Here is a 27,484-nt window from a genome sequence, read left to right as displayed (position 1 = left end):
GGAACACATAGAGGACGAACACAGGAGAAGTGGGGAAGGCGGAATCAGGCAAATCACGAGTGTAAAAATATTTCCTAGACCGGGATTTGATCTCCGGATCTTTCCACTTGCCGGGCGGAGGCTCATAACCACTTGAGCTATCCAGGATTTACACTGAGATCTGCGGCTTTATGCAATCAAGTGCCCCGATTCTTTGGCCAAGAGATGGCGTTAGGCAGCTGTTTCACCCACCATTACATATTAAATAATGATAATTATGATAATAATACACATAATGATACTTAATTAATTATATATATACATATACATATATATGCATATATATATATACATATACACACACACATGTATATGTATATATATATATATATATATATATATATATATATATATATATATATATATATATATATATATATAAAATATCTTCGAAATGGAACGCTCATCGGCGACACACATATTTATAAAAACACAGATGTAGATTTTTAGAATATAGAGACACAAAGAAAGGACACTCACAATTTGTTATTTTACGTTTCGACAGCACGGCTGTCGTCTTCAGAATGGCGTTCTCGGGGAAGAGCGGAGAGGATGTGCGGGGGAGAGGTGGGGGAAGGAGAGGTAAAGGGACCAATAGGAAATGAACAAGGGGGTGGGGGGGATATGTAGGCAGCCAATTGATGCATTCAGTGGGCTTGGTTCAGCCCGGGCGGTTTGAATGATTGGGCCACCCAGATATGCGCCATCTCGCGGGTTCTCACATCTATTATATAGTATATAGATATAGCGGGCCCAGAAAAGTGGTTTTAGGGTTTGTTGTTGCAGAAAGTCGTGTTCTAGTTTACCCATAAAAAGATTGGCGTATGCAGGAGCCATACGCGTGCCCATTGCAGTGCCTTTTATTTGTAAATATATTTTGTCATTGAATTGAAAACCACTTTTCTGGGCCCGCTATATCGATGATATTTTCCTCCTTTGGTCCCACGGACGCGAAACTTTATCCTCTTTCATTTCCTCTCTCAACTCCTCCTCCTCAGTATCATTCACTTCTTCTATATCCGACTCGAATATTACCTTCCTAGATATCGATATTCACCTCCAAAACAATACGTTTCACACTTCAGTCCACATTAAACCAACCAATAAGCAACAATATCTTCATTTCGACAGCTGCCATCCTCTTCACACAAAGCGCTCCATCCCATTCTCACTCTCTATCCGTGGCTTCCGTCTCTGCAACAACACCCCCTCCCAACAGAAATACTTGGACCAGCTGCATGAATCCCTCAGAAAATCCCGGAACACACAAAATTAAACATTTAATCCGTGACCTCTTCCCAATTATCAATAACACTCAGTCCACATCACTTTTATTCCCACACTGTCCCTCTGTTTCATTTAAACGCCCGTCGAACCTGCGAGACATCTTTAAGTCCACAAATCCAACTTCAAGCACCCCCGTCTCTCCCCCGCCCCTATCCGCACCATGCAACCGCCCACGCTGCAAATGCTGTCATCATTTAAGACCCTCCCCCTCACTCAGTACCAACTCCCAACCACTCGCCACCTGTACCTCAAAAAATATTATATATCGCCTCTCCTGTAACTTCTGCCCTGCCTTCTACGTGGGCGAATGCACGACCGCACTTTCCCTCCGCATGAATAACCACCGATATTCCACCAAATCTCCCACCTTTCTTAATTATCCCATCCCTACTCACACCGCTTCCCACAACCAATCTTTTGACGACTGCTTCTCTGTTTCGGTGATTGAAATCCTTCCCAAATCTGCGAGTATAATAGAGGTGAGAACCCGCGAGATGGCGCATATCTGGGTGGCCCAATCATTCAAACCGCCCGGGCTGAACCAAGCCCACTGAATGCATCAATTGGCTGCCTACATATCCCCCCCACCCCCTTGTTCATTTCCTATTGGTCCCTTTACCTCTCCTTCCCCCACCTCTCCCCCGCACATCCTCTCCGCTCTTCCCCGAGAACGCCATTCTGAAGACGACAGCCGTGCTGTCGAAACGTAAAATAACAAATTGTGAGTGTCCTTTCTTTGTGTCTCTATATTCTAAAAATCTACATCTGTGTTTTTATAAATATGTGTGTCGCCGATGAGCGTTCCATTTCGAAGATATTTTATATATATATATATATATATATGGCAACACTTTATACACATACATGCTAATCCAACTTGCAAGAGTAAAACTGTACCCGAGGATGACGCTGATGTGTTGCTGTAAACATGCTGTACCGAATAATTTGAGGGAAAAATTCCTTGGTTTTTTACTACAGTGAATCTTCTACTACACTCCAGGGACAAAGCATCAGTTCAAACAGTGATTTTCTAAAGGTGATCCGACTCCGAAGAAGACGAAGACTGAAGTCGGCCGGCAAGGTGATTTGGGCTACCCGCGCCGACGGCCGGCGAGGTGTTTTGGGATGCATGCGAAATAATCTGTATCGATTACTTGCAAAAATGACACATAAAAAATGAGAGTGTTATGTGTCATTATTTCCCCAGTTTGAACTATTACAACACCCACCGTATTCACCAGATTTGGCCTCCATTGACTCTTTCTTGTACCCAAACTTGAAAACATAGCTCGGTGGAAAACGATTGATGTCGAACGAAGTCGTCGCCAACACAGCCCTATTTTAAGGACCTTCCGAAATCCTATTTTTAGACGGCTTTAAAGATTTGGAGAAACTCTGGGAAAAGAATGGACAGCTAAAATGACAATATGCTGAAACATAAAAAATATACCCAACATAATTTGCTTAATTTTTTTCTAAGGACCTATTGAACGACCCACGTATGCACTGGAAACCACATTTAAAACATACGCCATCATTATTGTATGTGCAAATCTTCCAGTGATGCCTGTGAAAGGGATGTCATTAAAAATAAAAATGTACTTCCATTTATTTATTTTCATATTCGTGCATCGTTCAATTGGTGTCTATGAGGAAATATTTTGCAAGTAAGAGAGAGTAAAACTAATAATCAAAAGGTATTATCATTCCAAAATAAATTATAACAATTTCATGCTCAAAAATATCAGCATTCTGAATGAAATTATAAGATAACTGATATACATAACGAAATAATATTTTTGAACCCCACGCTGCTCAAATAACTTCCCCTCGTCGTTCAGCTCTGTTTTCCTGAATCACTGAAGTTTTTGCCCCTCCTCAGAGATAATCATCCCTTCGCCCGCCCAAATAACAATTATAAATCGTAAAAATAAGATGTTCGTAGTTCGCGGCCTATTCCGTATTCATTCCTACCTTAAATTCCCCGGACTCCAAATTGCGAGTTTCATCTTTTGATCAGCAATATGGTTTTCCTAATTAAGGCATTACTTTAAAAACTTGAAATCTAGTATTGATTGACCCCTTTAAAACCACAATAGTAAGGAGATGCCTATATATCAATCATTTTTGATTATTTAAACTGAATTTTACATATATTTGTTCCAAAACTACTGTCACATTTATTAGATTTCAAGGCATAATATATATTTTTTCCAGCTTTGATCACCGACATAACACTGTATTAATAACACACTTCCGGTTTTCATCAAGTCACAAACCACCATGGTATTGCTTTCCAAATAAATATCAATCAAATTTCAACTATAACAAAATAAAATACAATAAAATTATATCAAATTAAAAATTTTTCATAATTACCATGTATTTTAATTTTCGTCAGTGAACCGGTGACCAATACATTCTTGACAACAGCTGCTCTAAATAGGCACTGTAAAGAATATAGGCCTGAAATAATATTCATGATCATAAAAATAGAGCATCAAATAACTTCAGTAATAAAAAGTCACCATTAAGTAAGCCTTAATTCCTTCAGTTCCATCAATGATGTGTTTACCTTGAATATGGTACATGTATTTCGAAACGAACGTAATGGGAGGTTCGACCAACGAGCTTCAGAAAGGCTTATCGGACCATTTATTTATTTCTCTCGCCAAAATCTCGTTAGGAATTGTATGGGCACTTCTTCCAAAGGAAAGGATGAGCTATAACATTACTTTTCTCATGAACGTGGCGTCGTCCGAAGTATTGATCGCTTTCAATCGATTTTTCCTCAATGGATACGTATACTCTTAATGGATGACATGAATAAATTATGAACCACGCTTATGATAACAGTTGTATTTTTTTAATGGAAATAATGCATGCTGGATTCAAAATTTTTATTGCATTTAAAGGAATAGGTGTCCATTCTGCAATTCGGTGACGTGATAAATTTGACTTTAAGGAATATTTAATTGATTCTCCTCGTGCAAAGTTGAACTCACATTAGTGATTAACACGTATCTTACAAAAATCTCATTCCATCGAATGCTAGGAAAGCGTGTGGCAATGAATGTTAAGTCATCAGCCATTAGTAATCATTGATGACGATTAGCATTCGTAATTATTTTATACTCATGAGTTCGATTAGCGGTTCGTTACGTTTCCCAACGTTATGAGCAAGAATCGTGCAATGGAAAAGGGGTCCCTAAAATCATCACTCTTTGCGGAATTAGTTTATTATTTGAGTTCTCCTTTACCATTAAAAACTCGTGTGATCTTCCGGTAGGAACAGAAGAGCCACTCCTGTTCTGAGAAATTTCAACCACTGGCAGTCCTGCTAGGCCGGAGTTGAGGTGAATTTAATTTCCAACGCACGACACGCTTGGAACATCAGTATGGTGATAGCGACGTTTTTAGGCAGGGTTAGAATGTACACAACCTCCAGACAGTTTAATTACATAAATAAGCCTCAAAATCTGTCCCCACAGCCATACCTGCCATCTTCACGAACCTTGGCGTTTTGGACGGGAGAACTCGGATAGATGATCACAAAATAAGCTTCTAATTAAAAACTGTCAGCGTAACATTTTATGCTCAAACTATACGAGTATATAGAAATATACATGAGTATTCCTTGTGGTTGTATGACGGATTTGACACCAACGGGTAAAGAGCGTCGTTGATTTTCAGCCCAAAGAGCCTCGTTGATTTTCAGCCCCTGTTCTTTTTTAGTGCACGATTATCCTTAGTTTTGTCATATTACATGCAAGATTTTATTTCAATTTTTGATTAACCTCTCAATGTTCCATCAATTTCATCTTGCAAACATAAGCATTCCTGGTGACAATGTTATTTCAAATTTGAATTGTTCTGTCCCTCAAGTTCCCCCTTTATCACCTCAACATACTGTCAAATAATCTTATAGTCAAGGGTATTTATTGAAAATTCATAGTCTTTAGAGTTCAAATTTGAGTCAATTCCTCCTCTTCCTTTCCCTATTTTCTCCTGAAATGTTCATACTGCCAGAAAACTCTTGCAGCTCGTGTATCTAATTCTGGGGTGAGGGATGAAGTTTCAAATGTTGCGAAGACAGGAGACACACTCGTCGGTTGTACGCCGGTGTTTCGAGCGACAGTAGTGCTCGATTGAGGTTGAAGAAGAGAGTAAAAATAAAATATTTAAAAAGACTAAACAACTTTTAAACTACGAGTAAAAATATATACATTTTTTTAAGCATATGATCATTTTAAAATTGCCTGAAAAGTAAAAAATAAATTTTACGCAGCAACCAAAAACTCCCCCCATACAAATGACTAAAAATAAAAGCGGGCACGATTTCCACTCGTAATCTCAAATAATGGCATTTTAACTTATACGCAGATCATAATTTTTCTTGTAATAATTGTAGACACTTTGATATTTACTTAATTTTAATATTTCATTGATATAAGCGCCCATTTTCATAATTCACTCTTGAGTGAAAAGCATATATTATCCATTGAATTACTATGCATTTTTTTAAACCGCCCGAGTTAACCCATTTGTGCTCAAGATTCATGAGTATTCATTTTGAAGTGATGCATATTTCCAACTTTTTATTGAAGTTTATTAAGGATATTGAAGCTTATTTGTTATTATTTTTTTTACTTTGTTGTTATTAAGTTGTATTGCCTCCTGTTTACTGCAGTTTCAAAATCTATGAAGAGGACAGCCAGAAAGAGTCGGAAGATTATAAGGATGCCCGCCATATTCCACATGTATAAGTTGGAGTAAACTGGTTATTGATGCTACTATAAGAATGCTTTATTAGAAAAATCTCCATGCCGTTCTATACTAAGAAAAAGTAAGAATTGAATTGGTTTTAATGCCGATCTCACAGAAGTAACTTTTCAGAAATTGGCAATCACTACCGGCAAGCGACGTGAAAATCAGAGTTTGAATAAAGCGTATACGTTATGTCTTTGTTAAATTTTCCGGAGGACATACTTTTTTCCTATTTTTCAATTCAATAAGCCTAAGATGCCTTTGGATGGGATGAGGAAACAAATGGTTCGTTATTTAGGGTTGAAGTTGGACGCTATTAAAACGCTTGGATAAAGGAGATTCGATCAAAACTAAGAATCCTGAAGAGATTTTAATTAATGGATCAGTGACTATAGAGGGAACTGGAGTAAGAGCAAAAGTAGAATGAATAGCAATGCTCAGAAATATCTCCTGTGGAGAGTGACGGAAATTCGAAAGTAAAACAACGAGGAAAGAAGATTTTGACAGAGCTTCCGAAGATTGTTTTTGTGGTTTATTCAGAAGAGAGAAAATGCCCCATTCACGAGCGGATTATTCAGGATGCGAAAGCTTTAGGATTTCGAAAACATTTTAATGAAGGGATAAAGAATTAAAAGCACTGGTTGGTAGGGTCGGTGGAAATATGGGTTCGGGATTAGACAGATGATCATTGGGGATAAATTAACAGGTCGGACTGAGGTAATAAAAGGTTCGTGCAGTTAGATAGAGTGCGTCGAAGGTTTAAATCTGCAGGAAGGTAGGAGGAGAAATAATGGTTGAGTTTCCTCGTTAAGCTTTTGATTCCTTTCACCCATCCATTCCATGCCCAGGTATGTCATTTTCTTCCGTCGGATAAACTTTTTACGTAGTAAAACTATATAAGGTGTATATAAAAAATATAAGAGGATATCATATATCACCCTTCAATGCATATGTCGAGGAAATGATTAAAGATTTTGGGAAGAACTGGAGAAAGGAATGGAAGTCAATTCATAAAATCAGTTAGGTTTCCTGACGATCAAACTTTAGTTTTTCGGTCAGCCAAGGCCTTGCAAGCATTGTTGAGTGCATTCAAAATTTGGTGCGATGGATATGGGAAGAGGATAAATGTAAATAAAATAAAGGTTTTGAGGTTTTCCAGAAATAGAAGGGTGGAATTTTATAATGGAATAGAATTTTGTAAACTATAGAGCAGGTGGAACAATTTACCTATCTCGGAAATGTTCTGGACCAAAATGGTAAAGCTGTCGGGGAGTCAGAAAAAGAGCTGTATTAGGCAAAGAAATTTTCACCAGAGGAGGCGAAACAGGTACAAACAAGCGCTATGTGGACGTACAAGGGAGCTACTTCGAAGGCTTTTGAGTGAATGTATCAATTCTGGTAAAAAATATTTTTTGATCGACTCAGTCCGACTACTTTTGGGATAGATCTTGTACATCCTGATTGTGTTCTATGTTACATCATACAGGGAACCAACATGGCAAACGCTGAATTGGTAAAATACTTGGGTGCAAGGATAACTAAGGATAACCTAGGGGAATAAATTCGTGAAATTTGCAGAATAACAAATAAAAAATTAGGATTCATAAAAAGTATACTTGGGAAATGAAATGAGAGGGTTGAGGAGCTTTGTTTTTTTTTAAGTTATTTAGGCCCACCTAGAGTATTCTTCGGGCGGATGGGACCAGGTAGGCTTATTTTTGGAACTAAATCGAGTGCAACGCAGAGAAATTAAATTTGTGAAAAGTTCTAATGAACAAACTAGAAGTGTCACGACACTATTGGAAGCCATTGAGAGCCACTAGCTGACCATAGGTTGAAATATACAGGTTGAATTCTCATCATTAATTTGAGACAGGTTACTAATCTGAGGATATTAAAGACATTCATGTATAACAGGCTCTAATTTACTATGGCAGATCAGATCACGTACGTAAAATCAGGGAGATAGATTGTAGAACAGATAGATTTCAAATACCATTTTTCTTGTACCATTAGAGATCAAAATAGATACAGTATGTACCTGTATGACCACAAGTGCGAAGTAGACAATTAGTATTGATTGTGTAGAAGTATGTATTTATCGATATTCTGCATGTTTTTTCTAAATAGATCCATCTTCTTAACACTTCTCTTGCATGATTTCAATATACGTGTCCTGTTATTGAATATTCTTGCATATAAGTACCTTCTTACGTGTGATCAACTTTCTTCGAGTGGATGATAAAACTGATATTTGTGTAGAGATGTAATTATTGGTATTGAGCATATATACAGGGTTCGTCCGGAAAATAAGTGTACTGAGCTCAGGAAAAAAAAAATTATTACACTTTTACATATCTTAAGCTAATATTCCTCAAAATAGGACCCTTGTGAGTCGATACACTTGTTCCAGCGGCGTTCCCATTCCTGGAACGCTCCCGCGAAGGCATCATCCGGAACCTCTCGAAGACACGTCGTCACGGCCTCTTTGACGGCGTCCAAAGTCCCGTATCGCGTTCCTTTCAAACTCCTCTTTATCTTCGGGAACAGAAAGAAGTCCGGTGGTGCCAAGTCCGGGCTGTAAGGCGGGTGCGGCAGCGTTGCCACGCCGTGCTTGGCCAAGAAGTCCGACACGACAAGCGCGGTGTGAGACGGCGCATTGTCGTGATGCAGCCGCCAGATGTTTTTGATCGCTGGCCGGACGCGGGCGACTCGTTTTCGAAGCCTGTCGAGCACTTGGACGTAAAATGCAGCATTTACAGTTTGTCGTTCAGGTACAAATTCGTAGTGGACGACTCCCCTTTTGTCAAAAAAGACAATGAGCATCGCCTTGATCCGAGATTTGCTCATGCGAGCTTTCTTTTGACGGGGTGATGATGGGGTGTGCCACTCCGCACTTTGTCTCTTCGACTCCGGGTCGTACTCAAAGATCCACGTCTCGTCACCCGAAACAACGTTCTCTAAAAAATGTGGATCATTTTTGCAGTGATCCGCAAGTTGTGTCGCGATTTCCAAACGATTGAGTCTTTGATCATCACTGAGCACTTTCAGCACCAACTTTGCACAAATTTTTCGCATCTGTAATTGGTGCCTAATAATCTCGTGCACTATTGTTTTTGGCACATTACACTGCTCTGCTATCATCCGAACACTAAGACGACGATCAGAGTTCAGTACATCGCGAACTTTTCGCACATTTTCGTCGGTGAGTGTCGTTGATGGGCGTCCAGGCCGTGGTTCGTCGTCGACCTCTTCTCTGCCCTCCGCGAACATCTTGTGCCACCGAAAGATCATGTTTCTGGACATGGCTGACTCCCCGTAAGCCTGGTTAATCATACCGACAGTTTCGGTAGACGATTTCCCAAGCTTTACCGCAAAATTGAATGGAATAACGCTGCTTCGGCATCGCTTTCCGTGACGTGGGTCGAGCGTGGAGGTTCGCGTTAACAGAGCTCCTCACTACACCACAGCTCAGAGCCGACTACCTTTTTCAGCGTCGCTTGCCAACATATCCCCCTCCAATTGCAGCCCGTCAGAGCGGTGCTGGGCGCGCCTGGAGCGGCGGGAAAAAATCAGTACACTTATTTTCCGGACGAACCCTGTAGCTGGCAACTTAACGCCCCCGCCACACGCTCTGCGGTGGTTTGCAGGATAATAGGTATATCTATAAATATTCCTCTCCATAAGTGACCTCATTACTGTTATAGCATCACGCGTGCTTCTTGTCTTTCTGAACTCAAACTGATAAACCCCTTATACATTATTGAAGAGAAAATTTCGAGAAAGAAAAACAACATTCCCCTTTGTCAGAGATGCTAATGGAAAGACTTGATAAAGATGAGGCAATTGAGAAAAGAGGAAAAGAATTCATCGATAAACTCTGTCAGCGGCCCAAACAACTTGAAGGTGGCATAATCATGGAATAAACAACGATTAAAGAACACGAACGGGACTCGGAAGCTCTCAGAATTGAATTCAACAGAGACATCAAAGACCTGAGGGACCACAAGGCACCAGGAGTGGAAAAAATAGAGAAATAATCAAGGCGTTTGGGGTCAAAACGAAGGATGACCTTCTTAGAATAATCAAAGATGACAATGACAGTGAAGAGCTACGAGAGTACTTAGGGAAGAATTATATGATTGCAATAACAAAGAAATCAAGAAAGAAATAAATACGAAGGACACTGCATTGAGTCTCATGTATTACGCATCGAAAATACTATGTGGATAATTAGTCAAATAATAGAAGGAATTCACTCAATGGTATTAGGTTTGACTACACGGAAATTCATCTTGACTGAAAGAAGAATACTAAATTTTTCACACACACTTATTCGGCCCTACTAATTTCGCTGCATATGTGCCATCTTCAGGCACAAAAAATAATTAAACCAACTACGTTAATTGCGAGCGTAAACGTATATAATGTTCTCAGGAATTATCTCCAAACAACTGCCATAAACGAAGGGCATCAAGTTGTTAGAGTCCTTATATTCCCCTTCACGTTTCAAGGATCTCCAAGGAATAATTTTGAGAAATAATTTTGCGATGGCTAGTGTAGGGAAATATGGAAAAATTACAAATTTATTTGCCACTGTTTTGGTGGGTCGTACACGCGATTTTACAAATAAAGTCAGAATGGGCTATTTTGGTATAACCAGTAAGTTCAAAACAGCACTAAATAATATCGTGTTCATTTATCAAATTTACAATTGACAAAATAAAATTGTGTCTATTTATGTGGGTCGTTCAAAACGTCCTTAAATCATTTTGGGCAGGTTATTTTTTATTTTACAACTTAATCTCCTTTTAGTTCGATTCAATTTTTCCAGCGTTTCACCAACTTTTCCAAGCCGTTCAAAATCTAAAATTTTGGAAGGTCTTCAAAGTAGGCAACTCTGTTGGCAATGACCTCCTCATTCGACGTATATAAATTGCCAATTTTGGGAGTAAAATAATTCACCGAGGGGTAAATCTGGTAATTACAGTGGATGTTGTCTAAATTCGAATTTTAATTCCTTCATTTTCGCCATCGAAATTTTCGAGGGTATCACGCGTTCATTGTATATTTGGAAGAAAATATTATTTTCAACAAATGAGGATGCTGTTTCTGGATTTATTCGCTCAATTGATGAAGTGATGACACAAAATACTCACCAATTGTCGTTCTGAAATCATCGATGCAAATGATTCCGCGTGCATCCCCAAAAACTGTGGCCATCGCTTCTTGGCCGATTTCTCTGTCTACGTCTTCCTCGGAACCGGAAAGTCTTTTATATAAACCCACTGTTTCAGCAGTTCCTTCGTCTATGAAGCGTTGTAGTGGATCCGTGTATCGCCTAAACTGATGCATCGACGCAGAAACTCGTCAGGATTGCGAAGAAAAACGCCAAATCAGCCTTCAAATAGACTACACGGTTGCGTTTATTCTCCGCAGAGAAAAAAACGCAGCAGCACTCATCTTGCCGAGATTTTTCCACACCCAATTTTAAGTTCAAAATAGAAAAAAGTACCTTTTGTTATACCTAAGACCTAAATCATTTAGCGAGCATTGAGTCGTCGCTTACTTAAATCTATATCCTGGATTATGTCAAACATTTCGGTTGAAGTCACTTCCACTCGACGTCTCGAAAGATGTGCATAATCTGTGCATCTTCTGCCAAGTTTGAACTAATTTTCTCAATTGTAAACAGTCACAAACACTGCAGCAGATGTATCATGAACTTTATCCAACACGGCTTTGATCTCTTTTAGTATTAAGCCTTTGTAATGGAAGTGTTCAATCACCGCACCATACTTATTTTTTTCGTTTTTATAAATAAGCAAAAGTCCATTGCTTTACACGGCTACCAATATGAAATCACGAGTTAGGTATACTAGCTCAATTTTAACGCCAGTCTTGTGAGACATGAGGATTAATCAAACCAAACCTATTCTAATACTACGAGCTCCATTTCTTGGAAGTTTCAAATGACTGATTGACCTACCTCGTAGTTATCATTCGCGTCCTTCCTCAGCATCAGCTCGTCTTCTTTGGTGCTTGAATTAAATGTCCTTTGCCGCTGTAATGTCACCCTCAAAACCTACTTAAACTATAGATTACTTCATAATAATAACTAAGGCTCTAAGACTCCCACATATCAATTCACTGCGGCTGGTTGAGGGTTCAAACTGCGGTCAAATAAAGTCCATGCGGACATTTCGTGCACACACACAATAGGGATGAGACGGCCAAGACCGCGGTCTATAAAGCGATCGCACACCGCAACTGCGGTCGAACGGCTGTTTTGATTCATCTCTCATATCGTAGTTCTGGTGGCATTTCTTTCAGAGAGATTTATACTTCTGTTCTTTCACGGCTCCTATTCACTCTATTATGTAAATCCTTACACCAGCATATATATATATATATATATATAATTTTCGGAAGACGACAGCCGAGCTGTCGAAACGTCAAATAACATATTGTGAGTGTCTTGTCTTTTTGTCTCTATATTCTAAAAATCTACATCTGTGTTTTTATGTATTTGTGCGTCGCCGAAGAGCGTTCCATTTCGAATATATCGATAATGGGCTGACACAATATAACACAAATAGAATAGAATAGCACATTTAAAGGGAAACTCACACGGTAAATTTTTCGAGCTTTCGATCCTCTCAGAGGCCTTCTTCAAGTGAGACTGAACTTGAAGAAGGCCTCTAGAAGGTCTCACTTGGAGAAGGCCTCTGAGAGAACCGAAAGCTCGAACAATTTACCGTGTGAGGGTCCTTTTAAATGTTGCTATTCTATTCTATTTGTGTTATATTGTGTCAGCCCATTATAGTCAGTGTCATTATTGTGCCGCTCGAGTGAGTTTTTCCGTACAATCGTTATATATATATATATATATATATATATATATATATATATATATATATACACATATGTCAGCACCTGGTAGACCGAGCTTCGTTGCGTGAAGCGTGTCGGAGTGTTAAATTTATTTTCCATAAAGTGTTTTATATATTAGTTCCGAAGAGAATCAGAAATAAATATAAGAAAAGAATGGAAATAAGAATAAGGAAAATTTCTACAAAAAATGTTTTCCATCACAAACTTGATTGTAACTGACGTGTGACTTGAATCAACTTTACAACAAAGCTCTCGGGCTGAAGACTGGTCCAAACTTTCTTGGTTATAAAAACCTCTTGAATGGAATTGAATGAATTGAATGCATCTGCATCTACACACTACCTCGCAAGGAAGGACGTGTGGCAGGGGGTGTATGATCACCAGTTATACTACATCTGATGCAATATTTTCACAAACACGTTACACCCCGTGATTCAATTAGAGGGCACGTAAAAGGGAGCAATCGGACGTAATTTATCCAACATCGGTTACTCACATTAAAACTGTTATACAGTCAGTAGTCACCCCACTAACTACACTAAGAACACAAATAAGAGATGCCATTAAAAAGGACGGGTTAACATGCAAAGCAGGCACCAACTTGCTGGTAACATTACACACATGTCGGACGGACAATCCACAAATCAAATTAGGTTAACAAATTTCTTGATTTACATGATGACACCCCAACCTCCGATCCAAGGGCAGGTGGCGGGGGGCGTCAGGACGCCAGCCCTGAAGTGTGATGAAGGAGAATGTAACTTGTGTATTCCTAACTGTTTTCACCAGCGCCTACTTATGTGGAGGAGTTGCTGCGTTAACTCGATATGCGTAATCATGATGTCATGTTTGTGTCCTGAGTGTAAACGCTTGGAAATTAATTGTATAGGATATTTGTTTGTTGGGTGCTTCCTGTAAATATGTTATCGTTCTGGTCTTCAAGAGACTCTTTGCTTGGAAGTTTTCCCTATAATCCTAATATATGTCCAGAATGCCTTACATCTACACCTACCCAATACCCCGCAAGGAAGTGATTGGAGAGGGTGTTAGGGCAACAACCGTAATACAGAATGCAATCAAATGCAAAAAACAAAACAAACATACTACTCCACACTAGCACGTACACCTACGAATTCACTGGATGTCTACGGCAGCGATTAATCTTGTTTCCCCTAGTAATCCGAAATTTAATGTAATTTGTGCTGGTATTGCGTTTGTTTGCATTCTATTTCGACGGATGGGGTCGTATCAACCCGCCCCCCTGCCACATGCCCTTGCGACGACTTTCGAGGTATTGTGTACAAGTAGATGTAAATTTCTATCGATTGCCGTAACTCCTTGCGATGTGTCATTTTAATTTATCCGCTTCGTAAGCTCATACAGAAATTTTCCTTTTAAAAAACCTCGCCGTCATTCATGACCGACGGCATACTGCCACGGGTAGAACTCAGGATTCCTTCATCCCTGGCTTCTGCATTTGACGCCATCAGTTTAATCGTTCTTCCCTCACAAACGGCTTTTGCCCTCTTCCGCTTTCCATCGATTTCCATGGTGAGTCTTTCTTCCCCTTGTCATTTCATCCCCAAGGGTTTTAGGGTTCAATCTTAAATTCGTCGTTTATTGCCGGATTGACTTTGAATTTAATAAGATAACTCAAGAACTTGTTTCATAAGCGCAGTCTTGAGCATACACTTACTTGACACAGGGAGCGGTTCCAGAGCGTTGCGCACAATATAGCTTAATTTAAAAGATGGCTCATGTATACGTTTTAAGACAAGTTGCCAAATGACGAGGGAAAACCAGGTTCTGAGTTAATCAAGTTAAACGATAAAACAATGGCAAATTCACTGAAGACATCTCACTGGCAAACTTACGTTAAAGAAGGCTCTTCCTATTTGGTTGAGCTCGCTAAATATACTGAATTCTTGTGAGCGCTAAGTATTTTGGATTGGAGGTGTTCGGGCTTGAATGCGAGAAACGTTGATAAATGAACACTATTTTCAAATCCTTTGTCTGTATCAAATTAGCATTTCCGTATAGTTACTTACAGTTTTAGTAGTGTTTTTACAGTGCTAATGATATACATATATGAAACACGACCAAACTGGTAGTCTATTGTGGAACGAATCACTGTAGCTAAGGACAACGATAAATTTGAAAATATTGGGTCTTAAAATTTATTTATCCCTCAATAACGCGCTAATACGTGTATATATTTTTCATAACAAACATCATTACCTTTAATAATCTTCTAAATACTTTTAGCTGGGTAATTTCTTCACATTTAAAATGCTTTTACGATACCAGAATCGCCAATAAGTGCCCATATTAAATCTACATCTACACAATACCCGTCAGGCCGCCATTAGGGCATGTGGCTGGAAGTTTTGGGTCACCACCCGTAAAAGAGAATAAAACAATATGCAAAACCAACAAATTCATGCCAATCTACACCCATAGAAGCGAAATATTCATGCGAAAACCTTATTCACTCACACGTATGCAAATACAAATACTATCAAGTAATGTACACATAAACCTACGAATATACCTTCTGTCTAGCAACGTTTCATTTAGTCCTGACTCAGTAAATGGAACGCATTAAATATTTCTACAGTGACTTTGGTCTCTTGCTGTTATGATTCCTGATTTTCCGGGGAAAGAACGAGTATTTTTATCTTTTTGTAATGAAATCTACCTATCTTATCTTTGTGGTCTGATCTACCTTAAAAGGGTGGGGTCATAGTAATTCCTTTAGTATCATTGTTAAACTCGTTTTTTTCTGAACCTACTAGTAGGCCCTAGTGTTATATTTACTCATATGATCTGCACTGTTTTTCAAGGAACCAATTTTTATAGATTCTACGTGGTTTATATAACGTTTTAACGCTAGTGTTTATATGTTCTATTATTTTTGGGATCTGATAGTAATTGCCTCAAAAACACTAACCTGAATACACAATGTTAATTTTTTTTGAGGGAGAATATACTTTTCTGTTGGAGAATTTAATGTAAATATAATCTACAATCAGGAGAAGAACATTGAACTTAATGATATCTATTTCTCGATTAGGTTCAAAGAACTTCCGTTTTCGCACAAACAAGCAATTTAAAATTTATTAAGGAAGTAAATGGATGGTCTGAAAAGTTTCCGATTCAGAAAATTTCAGAAAAAATGTCTTGTATCTTTGTTATGTCGGAAACCTTTCAGACCACCCTCGTATTTCTCATCCTTTATCAAATAGAAATATGTTTCCACATATATACCGTTTTATTCAAAAAAACTTATTTTAAAAGTAAATATGTCTTCGCTAGAAATTCATAGGCCATCTCAATGACTACAGGTTTCCAGGAGACTCGGAAAATTAGGTGCTTGAAGAGTTAACGCCGTCATTAAGTAGAACTTGTGAATAATAGGCAAAAAAGACGAGTAATAGAAGAATATTTCCACCAATACCTTTTTATTTTAAAAACCAGTTTCAACAAAATAGTCATGATGTCACCACCTGTTTGTCGGAACGGGATTGTTAACTAAAAATATTTGACTTGGAAATAGATGTAATCATTTTGATCCAATATACGGGTGACCATAGTAATCGATCCAATGGTTGGTTTCATAGATGAGGATATGGTTCACTCCGCAGTAAGTCCAGTATGTTGTATCAAATTCTTATGTAAGGGACCATTCTGGTCCTTTTACCGCCTGCCGTTTATAAGTATTTTACTCAAAAATACGGTATATTTTGCTCCAATTACGAGTATATAACGCTTTCATTAAAGAGCGATAAAATGGCTGTGGTGGTCCTTTTCAATTGCACTCTTAGAGGATTTTGAGGTTTTATATTTTCAATGGCGACCATTAAAAAATATTTAAATATCTCTCATTATAGGCGTGACCTAATTTGCATTACCTGAAGTTAACATCTGTGATGGGAATTGTTTGGGGCTGAATTCCATCACCTTCGACGCTTAAGTGGTCGAAATCATCGCTCCACGAAACTACGTGTAGTTTATTCCCTTGTGTTTGCCGACCGGCCCTCCACGCGAGAACAATGCCTCAAACTCCATCTGCATGGTAGTGTTTTGAGTCGAGAATGCTCTCCCCAAAGTACTTACGAGTTAAGCGGATAAACTTGGATGAAGGAGGGCACGAAGGAGTTCACGAGTCATAATGCGTTTCCGGTCCAGATATACGAAACGATCCGGCTGCCAAACTGCCTACGCCAAACGTCTCGCGGTCACAAAAGAAAAGGCGAGTCGAGAACTCAAAATATGGGTCTGTTGTGGGGTTACCAGGTACCAAAGAGAGAAAATTTGTCTACTTTCCATACCTTGTTTTATAGAAAAGGGGGTGCATCGCAGGAGAAAATATGAAGAGCACATGAAAAATCACGTGATCTTAAACACAATATATTTTTCAATAAGGAAAGAGGAAGAGCAATGTAAAACCTAATCGGGCCTCTAAATTGATATAATCGATTTAAAAATATGGGTTTAATGGACAGTAAGGATAATACAATCTATACAACTACGAGCATCGTAAGATTGACTCTAAGATGTAATGCTCTCGAGTTAAGAGAAGTATTTAAGCTATTCATTCATAGTCTTCAAAATATTCTATACTCCACTCCCACACCTCACGCAAGTTACCTGCAGGAATATTTCACTACCCTTCAGTAGCTATTCTTAGAAGATGCCGTTGTACATAACACTGATCACAAGCAGCCCGTCAAAGAATATAATGAAAGAAGACACTTTGCTTTTCCACAAAAATTATTTTTTATCAGTGTTACCTGAAGATGTTACGCTGTAACAAAACCGAGGTCGCAATAAAAAACTCTTTGTAAAAAAGCAAAGTGTATTTTTTCACCGTGAAGGATTTGCAAAATGTTACGCTTGAAACTGTTTTACTTCTCTTTAAGCCCTTACCCAAAAGCATTAAATCATTTAGGCGTGAATGTAAAAGGTATACATGATGGGATTGTTCAATGCAATACGGCAGAAGGTGTATGGCTGTATCACAATATATTGTTTTTTCTTATTTTTTTTATTTTTGTAAGTCTACTATATGACTAAATGACACTATGATATGTTTTAAGACTGACTACTGCATAGTTTATAGCTCTTGTTATATCATGTCATTGCCACCCGGCTTATCGCCTAACAGCAATGTATCCTAAATAATAATAATAAATAACTTCTTCAAAGAATAATTGAATATAAAGAGGACACTAGATCCTTCATAGGCACCTTAATTTTCCCCATGAGAGCAAGATGCTCTGCAAATGACGTTGAAGAGTGGGAGTAGGTTTTCAAGTTACTGCTAAGAATAAGGGCTTTGCAGTTTAGCGGATGGCACCGGTTTCATTGTAACCTTTTTCACTCAACTGCTCGATCACCCCAAAAAGCACACCCCGCCGTATCCTGCTAAACTGCGCTGTATAAAGATGGTGCATTATCAATACGAGTAATCTTAAATCTCGTACACCTCGGCGACTCGGATTTCTATGGAAGCACAGGAAGAGAAACCGACCGCCCTAACTATCCGGTTTTTTGAATGTCATGCGTCGTTGGGCTTAGTACTAGATGACATACATGTATACTCTCACCTATCAAACCGACCTTCGAGTTGATAACTGTCGTATCAAAAGTATCACTGGCTAACAAAGTAAATATCGGTAGACGGAACATTAATGGTCACGAATGTTTGTTTTCATTTGAAAAAACAGCATTTTGCCATTATTAAAATTCCCAGTAATGAGGTCACGGTATCTCATGCTCTGACAGTGGGTTTAAAATAATAGCGTTCACTTAACTCTGGCTATTTGTCAATGCATAGAAAAAGAGCTTATCAGTTGAAATATGTAATGCATATATGTTTATTTACGGATACGGATATCATTTCATAAATCCGACACATGTAGTATTTTGTGACTCTTTATTCCAAATAATAAATAAAATAAAATTATAAGAGATACATTGAAGAAGTAACTTTCAGAGTAAGTCCGGATTTTCCCTCTATTATTTCTCTAGCAGGTAACTAATGAACTAAAGACACCAGGGTTGTAGATGAATAAAATGGACTTTGGACACTCAGCAACACGCCAAAATCATGTCTTTTAGCTTAAATCTAAAATTCGGATGTAATAAAAAGAGTAATTCTCCCATTTGATTAACCCAAATTACAGAACAATTTTGCTCGAAACAAAAATGTCGATTTTCGCGCCTAAAAATCTGAAAGGTTCTCAGACCATTTTCCTCTTAAGTTTGCATGCGATTGTTACTACTCTGAATGCAAATGTATTAATGAAGAGCGGATGAGCGTAAGTTTCGTAACCTGGTACTATTACCTCCTCCTGGACTTGTTACCCTTTATACTTTTAGGATCACGTAGTGAATAATGTAGCAACACGTCAGTATATTCTGGAAGTGGACCAAATATGTTGTTAATTCGTTTATAATGAAATGAATTTTTAGTTTTAATAATGCTCTATAATAAAAAATATTCAACTACAACGCTATCAACGGAAAGTTAAAATTTTGAATTTTTTGATACTGTAATTAATAAATGAAATAAATAACAGGAATTTTATACTGATTGATTGAGAATCACGAAGACTGCTGTAAGTACAGCATTTGTGCTCATCGAATTTTCAGCAAATAATATGAAACTTCGTCGATTAATATGAAAGGAATGCATTATAACGGCCCAATTGAAATATACCCCTTGGACCCAGGACATATATTTATTCCTACTGGCCTATAAAGGTGTTGAATGGGATCAAAAAAATTTTTACGCGAGTGCATATTTTTTTTACGGCAACCCCGAGGAGTTGACATGCATTCTGAGCCAAGAAATTGGGACGGTCGCGTCGGAGAACGCCAGAAATAAAATACGGCGACCAACAGTTACCTCAAAACAAACAGGCTGCGATGCTTTCGGCGATCAATGGTCTCCACGCTCCCTCCACCTACGCAACCGCAACTGCTGCAACAAGACGGCTGCCAAATTCCCTACCTACTTTTTACATTGTATTTTTCGGACATGCAGTGGCTAATGTAGATGAGTCGTCACCAAATTTGGCGTGTAAGTAGTGTGCATGCCCTTTTCCAGTATGCACGTAATTATCTGGAAGAATATAATACTGGTTTCCTACTTCACATTTAATGACCAAGAGATAACCATGATGATTACCCAAAAAAATTACTTTAGCCCATTTTTCAAAAAATATTCTTAATAGTTACTAGGCGGGCAATTAAGAGAATAACACGTTATGGTTTAATAGAGATTTTCAGCGAAATCAATGAATCAAAATTTTGAAAAATTTTCCTTTGGTTCTAAGTGCCTAGTTACAAACTTAGCGGTTTGGGTTTTTTATCTCATCAATTTTTCAGTCTAAAGACTGGTTGACTGCAGAATTTCCTTGATTCCTTCTTTCTGCTACTATTATTCTTCCGCGTAGAAGAGAACCTTTCGAGAGCAATTGAACGGAGCTAAGCCTTTGCTACGGAACTTAGAGCGGGGCATCATGCTGTCAAATATCCTCACTAAGTGCGGGGTTAATTCAAAACACCATTTACCAAAGGTAGAGCGTCTTCCTGTAGACTTTAGCATACCTATATAGTTTAAAAATTAAAGTTTTCAATTTAATGTGTGAAATTACCAATTACCATTTTCACGTTCTTTTCTACGTAAGCACACTTTAACGCCCTTTCTCCCTGTTAAGCCTTCCAACATTCCTCTCGTTATACGTGGCACTTGTTAGTATAATTAAATTTTCAATGGATAATGGAATTAATCCATTTGAAATTTTATAGATTTCCATAAGGGTTACGGGCGCGAAGATTACAATGCACATCTCTTGGTAGTGTGATACACATGACAGCGTAGGGTGAGGACTTCCAGCGCTAACGCCACCACATTTTTTTATTTCAACCTCCTCTCGCTGCATCCCGGAGTAAAAAGGTGCGAAATATAAATTTCATCTGACCTTAAACTAGGTCATTTCCGGCTTTTCTCTTGTTACATCACCATGGTACACAGTCCAAACCCGCCTATGTAAAACATTTCACTATGCTACGTTTTAAACAAGGTTACATAAATTTATGACTTCGAGCCGAGTCATATTTAATATTTCACCCTTCTTGTCACCCTGATAGAAGTAACCATGATACCATAAAATTCTGTCATGTCCCAAGTTCGTAAATATGAAGAAATTGTTAAAATGAGGCAGTATTTTTCGTTGAATTAATTTAAATGTAAGTCGAAGTCATAATTTCATCAGACCATTTCTGAAAAGTAATTTTTATTTAGACGGCTTGCTTATTCTTCAAGGTATTTAATATTATGGCTGTGTTTCTCGAGATTGAGGTGTTTTAGTGTTCAAGAATAAAAACCCACGGCACAAATTTATGGGTATAATTTTTACCACATCGGCAAAAAAACAAACAACACGCCACCGAGTTCTCATAAATGATCATCACTCTAAGGTGAAGTTTCAAAGTCTTATTAATTGTATTTTTAAAGGCGTGGGATGGGGGATTATATAAAGAGGAAGGGAAATAATAGGAAGGGAAAGGGTGGAAGAGGTGGTGACAAGGGGAAGGGAAACCGGTTTTGTCACGTCACCGTCGCAAAGATAGGAGAGAAGCAGATACAAGTATTGGTTAATCAACGCGACTTTAGGGCAATGCATCCTTTTTTAAATCTCGAGCTGTTCTCAAGAATTGAAATCTATGTGTCTATTCCCACAAACAAGCATAATATTAACAATGAAATCATTTTTACGATTTTTGTCAGGCAAAAGTTTCGCAAATTACTATTACTCTCACAATAATTTTTTAAACCTTAAGGTTGAAGTCTCTGGAAATAGGTCCAATTTGGATGCCATCATGTTATTAATTCCACTTTTCTTTACTGGATTTTCAACAACTTTGTTGTTCACTGGGTCAATTTATCTTCTTCTCAAGATAAAGGACATCTAAAATATGTCTTGTTCATCTCTTAAAGATTTGATTCCATATCTGGACTCAGTAAGTACGAGATCACCAATATATCTTTGAGCCAAGGTTACATTCGGTTAAATAAATTACTCGTATGTTATTGTTCAACTTACTCTGTTTTCATTCATTTACAATCCATTTATCAATTAAACTGGGTGAATAAACATTTTCAATCTTTTGATTATTTTAGCCTGTTTGATGAAGTTTTCTTTTGAGATTGGCTTATTCAGAAGACAAGAAATCAAAGAACAAAATGCTATCAATTAGCGATAGTAACAATGTCTCAAACACGTCAACCTACCCCAATCATGTTATTACATGATTGTGGTAGGTTGGTTTTTGTCAAATGGGGGCGGGGGGAAATGCCCATCATCCACGAGAGAAATGGGCAAATCCCGGCCATTTAGGTAAGAAGGCCCAACACCTACGTCGAAGGTAAATGAGATTTTAGAAAAAAATTACATTGATAAATTTTCTTATTGGCGATCGATACTGCTCCATAGCACTATATTATAGTTCCCGTTTAAAAACCAGTACAGTGAAAAGTTTAAAGTGATTTCCCGAGTTAAAAAAGTTTTTAAAATTACTCATAAAAAATTCCGCGAGTGGCGGAGAGATCTATGAATCCCTTTGCTAATTCATATATCTGTTTATTAAAGGTTTTGTTACACAGAAGTTTCCTGATACGCATTTTTAGATATCATTGCAAATTCATCAGAATCTTGCCAGAAACTGCCGCTGTCTTCAGTTAATTAGTGTAAATACTCGTTGGGTGGCAATTCGGTAAACTGATCAATAACATCAAACGAGATCAGTATTTATTTTGGGGGAAATGACGATATATTTAATCTTATCTTTATTCGTTATGCCATGCCTTGATTAAAGTGCAGCACATTGCGTAAATGATATATCAAGGTATGAGCCAGCTTGTGAGGTGGAGCACCAATACTGGAAGTCTTATCACTGCACCAATTTTGCATGTTTAATGAGCACATAAAGACGCGGAGATTGTTTGCACAGCATAAACGAAAATATGCTTTAGAAGAGAAAGGTTCTTTTACGCCCGCAGTGCGCCTCTTACTGCCCGCTAAGACATTTTAATTACCATTAATGATAAGTTCCTGGCACGGTTTTTTACTGGTTTTAACATGGACAAAGATACTTGCGAGGTTATGGCTGTTTATGTGGATGTTTATGTAAAATAATAGTAAATGGGTGAAGGAAATGGTGAAGATGAAGCTAGTGGTGGAGCTAAGAAAGAATAGTAAAAGGTACGTGTTTTGAGCGAGTAGAGAATATTCTTCTTGGATCCCAAGCGACGCCCTCATTCGACGCAATAGTCAATTGGTCTATTAGAGTCAATGAACCTTACCTAAATTTACAGTTTTAGTTCAAGATAGGTGAGACATTCCTGCTCGAATTTTCCCGTGAATTTTTTTGCATTCTAGTTCCCATTTCCGTTCCACATTCCTTGCGTTTCGAGAAAGATGGGTCCATTGAAATGGAAGGCATTTATGAACGAATTTGATAAGTTTTATTAGTAATGGGTGGCGGGTTGATGCTATACTGAAGATATGAAGTCAAGATTCAATGTCTGATTCATAGAGGATGAAAATGCTGAGAGATTCAAAGTCCGCTGCAAAATGATGATTCTTGTGTCGAGAGGCATTCTGGTATTCTTCAGAATGCCCAGGAAGTGATGAGAGTCGAGGATGAAAGACGGAAGTCGGTTGATTGACTAGAAGTTGTAGGCGTGAATCTAAGTCCAAACCCCCTGAGTTTTGTCGGCGACACCGAGAGGTTATGGTGCCGAATTACGAGCCTGAAAGCTTACATTTTGGTAGATTCGACCACCGGGAGGTAAATATAAAAGAGATAAACATTGTCAATAACACTTTCAAGTACTTATTCTTCCTTTGACCAAAACGCTAATAAGGGAATCGAACCAAATCAAAGCAAAATTTAATGATTAAGTCAAGAAGAGCTGCTATTGCATCATGTACATACGAGATATGAAAGCATATATGTGTACGTGCGTTGGCGTTTTTGAGCAAATGCATAAAAGGTTTATCAGTAACAATTTTTTCCCGACGTGAGCGTGAAGTGCTGAATTTAGTCCTTCGGTTGAGTGCGTGCATGATCGCAGATCGCATTGGCATTGATAAGATAATAATGCACACCATTATCACTGATAATTTGGCGATGCAAAAGATCTGCGAAAAACTCAACTCGAAGGTCTTGACGGACGGCCAAGAGCAGTGTCTGCTTGCGAAGACCTTCTGCGGCGACGATTACCCAACCCGACGATTACAGACCCGATTTTGCATCAGCTGACTTTGTCCTATTCCCAAATTAAATCCCTTCATCAAAGAACACCTTCAGGGGATCCTAACTGCCGTCAAAGAAGCTTGCACGCGTACCCTCAAGGACCTTCCGGAATCCGCCAAACAGGGAGCCTGCGAGTCGTTGAAAGGCCGCTGGCAAAAGCTTCTTTGATGCCGAAGGATTTTGAGCCCTTGTAGCATTATTTGAAACAAATATATTTGTCCGAAACTTTTCCCGGATTTGGTGAGGATAGTTTGACTACATGTATATTTATGTCGGATAGTCCTTCGATTAGCCCTTTTACCTTCGAGGAAATTTCATTGTTTTGGATATCCTAGATGTGGGTTATGGGGCAACGGCTGATAGGAATTGCTGTGGCTGAATTCACGTTTGGTTTCTTCACCTTAGCGCTCAACCACCACTGTTGATTCTTTACCTATCTTGGTGATTGTTATTCCCGAGTATGCCGCAGACGGTTGCATGTTCCTATCTCCTCAGGCGTGAGATTTAGGGCAGGTGTTTAGGAGAATAAATATTCAGGATCAGGCAGGCGGCTTAGTAATTTATTGCAATTTGTTTCCATGGAGTGACATTGCAGCAAACACTTTGGTTCATTTAGTAGCGTTGGAGAGGAACCTGTCTTTGTAATACAATAACATGCTCGGCTTGAAGTTATGACAAAATTAAAAAGGAAAAGCAGTACCTTATTTTGACATTGGGGACTGATAGCTTCTGGAGCATATTCATTAGATATCCATTCATATGCATGAACTGAACGTGTGACTCCAAAGTGGAAACATTAATGAATGTTATATTTCAACAAGTCGCGTAATCCGACATTTAATCTAAAATGCCACAATCTTAGCTAAACTACAATAAATAAATTGAGCATGAAACAGAAAAAAATCACGTTACTAGCGAAAAAATGTGTGCCAATAATGACTCTCCTACAGCAATACTTAACTAACAGCTTTAAGGATTCAGGAACCAACTGGCAATTTTATTTCCTGTGAAGCATGTACACACTAAATTTTTACTCTTAAGTAATATTAGAACAAATAGTTCAGACGGGTCTCATGGACAGATCATTCTCATCCTCACTACCTTTATCAAACCAAATAAACATTCAGACCCTCCCCGGACTACAACCTTGACGTGGTGGAAGGGCTTGTGCGTTCCGATGACCCCTAGAGCTGTACTGGCGGGAGTAATAATTATTGCTCCTGGTAGGGTCACCCATGCCAGATAGGTCGAAGGTTAGGAGCCAGACGAAAGGTAGTCCACGCAGCGTCTGTTCCTCAGTGAGGCGGCTGCAATGGCGTCTGACCCCAGTGGGACGGCCAGTAAGTGATGGTGTCACGTTAAAAACACTATTGAGGAAGGCAACGGGAAACCACCTCAATTATCATTCCCAAGAAAAATATGATGGACAATAGAGATATTTTGAGTCCTGGCAACCACGGGGCTCGGCCCAATCGGCCGTGTGTCGTGCCCGGCAGCGGGGGAGGCAAGGCTTCCGCGGTCGTCATCCCACGAAACCCTTGCAAGGGAAAACCAGCAGCAGCAGGACAGAAGACGCAGGAGAAGAAGACGAAATTAGTTAGAATAGGAACGTGGAATGTTAGGACAATGATGAGGACGGGGAAATTGGAGAATGTTAAGCGAGAGATGGAAAGGGGAAATATAGATATTTTAGGTCTATGCGAGGTGAGATGGAAAGACAGCGGGGATTACTGGAGTGATAAGTATAGAATAATATACAGCGGTGGGGACGAGAGCCAACGAGGGGTCGCCATAGTATTAAATGAAGAGGTAGGAAGAAGCGTAGTCAACATAGAGCAGGTAACGGATAGAATACTACTAGTGGAGATAAAAGCAGAACCGACGAACTTAGTTATTATCCAGGTATACATGCCACCGAGCAACCATAAGGAAGAAGAGGTCGATAGGATATACGATCAGTTAGAGGACATAATTGCATGTGTTCCTGCAGGGAAACATTTGATAGTGATGGGGGATTGGAATGCGACAGTAGGCGAAGGAAGAGATGGTGATGAGGTGGGGGACTACGGTTTAGGCACGAGGAATGACCGCGGGGAGAAAGCAGTTGAGTTCTGCAGGAGACAGGGGTTAGTTATCACCAACACTTGGTTCAGACACCACAAAAGACGCAGGTATACATGGAAAATGCCAGGTGACTCGGGAAGATATCAGCTAGATTATATCCTGGTTAGACACAGGTTTAGGAACAGTGTGATAAATTCCCACAGCTTCCCGGGAACGGATGCGGACTCAGACCACAATTTAGTTGTTATGAAATGTAGCGTACGTTTTAAAAAGATAAGGCAGGGGCGGCGAGTTAGAAAATGGAATGTAGAAGCATTAAATGGGTTGAAAAGAAAGGAATACAAACAGGCGGTAGAGAAAATCATGGAGGACGGTAAAGAGCTAAGTACTATTGAAGAAAAATGGGAATGTATCAAAAAAGGGTTGTCTAAAGCGGCAAAAGACACTATTGGAACCGTTAACGCTAAAAGGACTCGTAAACCATGGATCACGGATGAGATGATTACAAAAATGGATGAGCGGCGAAAATGGAAGAATATAAATACAGAATTAGGCAAAATGAAGTACAAAGAATTGAACAATAAATTGAGGCGGGCAACAAATAAAGCAAAGGAAGCATGGTGGAAGACGCAGTGCGAGAATATGGTAAGTCTGCAGAGGAAGGGGGAAATCGGTGCGCTTTACAGCATAGTTAAATCTTTATCGGGAAGTAAGAAAGGGAGATCAACGATAGCAGTTAGATATAAGGCCGGTAAGGTAATAGTTGACGCAGGAAAGATCCAAGAGAGATGGAAGGAATATGTAGAAGACCTGTATAGTAAAGAGCTTAGACCAACAAAGTTAGACATTGAAAAGGAACATGACGTAGAGGAAGATAGCTTAGGTCCAGGCATACTAGACAATGAGATAGAAAGGGCATTAAGGGAGATGAAACTAAATAAGGCCGTGGGGGTAGATAACATTCCCGTGGAACTTTTGAAATGCTTGGGAAAATGTGGGAGGAAGAGGCTATATGGGCTGATCCGTAGTATTTATGAGGAGGGAATCTGGCCGGAAGACTTTGTGAGATCAGTTTTAGTTCCTATTCCGAAAAAGGTAAAGG

This window comes from Hetaerina americana, unplaced genomic scaffold (assembly GCF_022747635.1).
Source record: "Hetaerina americana unplaced genomic scaffold, ioHetAmer1.1.p SCAF_8, whole genome shotgun sequence".
NCBI classification, from domain to species: Eukaryota; Metazoa; Arthropoda; class Insecta; order Odonata; family Calopterygidae; genus Hetaerina; species Hetaerina americana.
The sequence above is the reverse complement of the archived record's forward strand: the minus strand, read 5'-3'. Positions refer to the sequence as shown.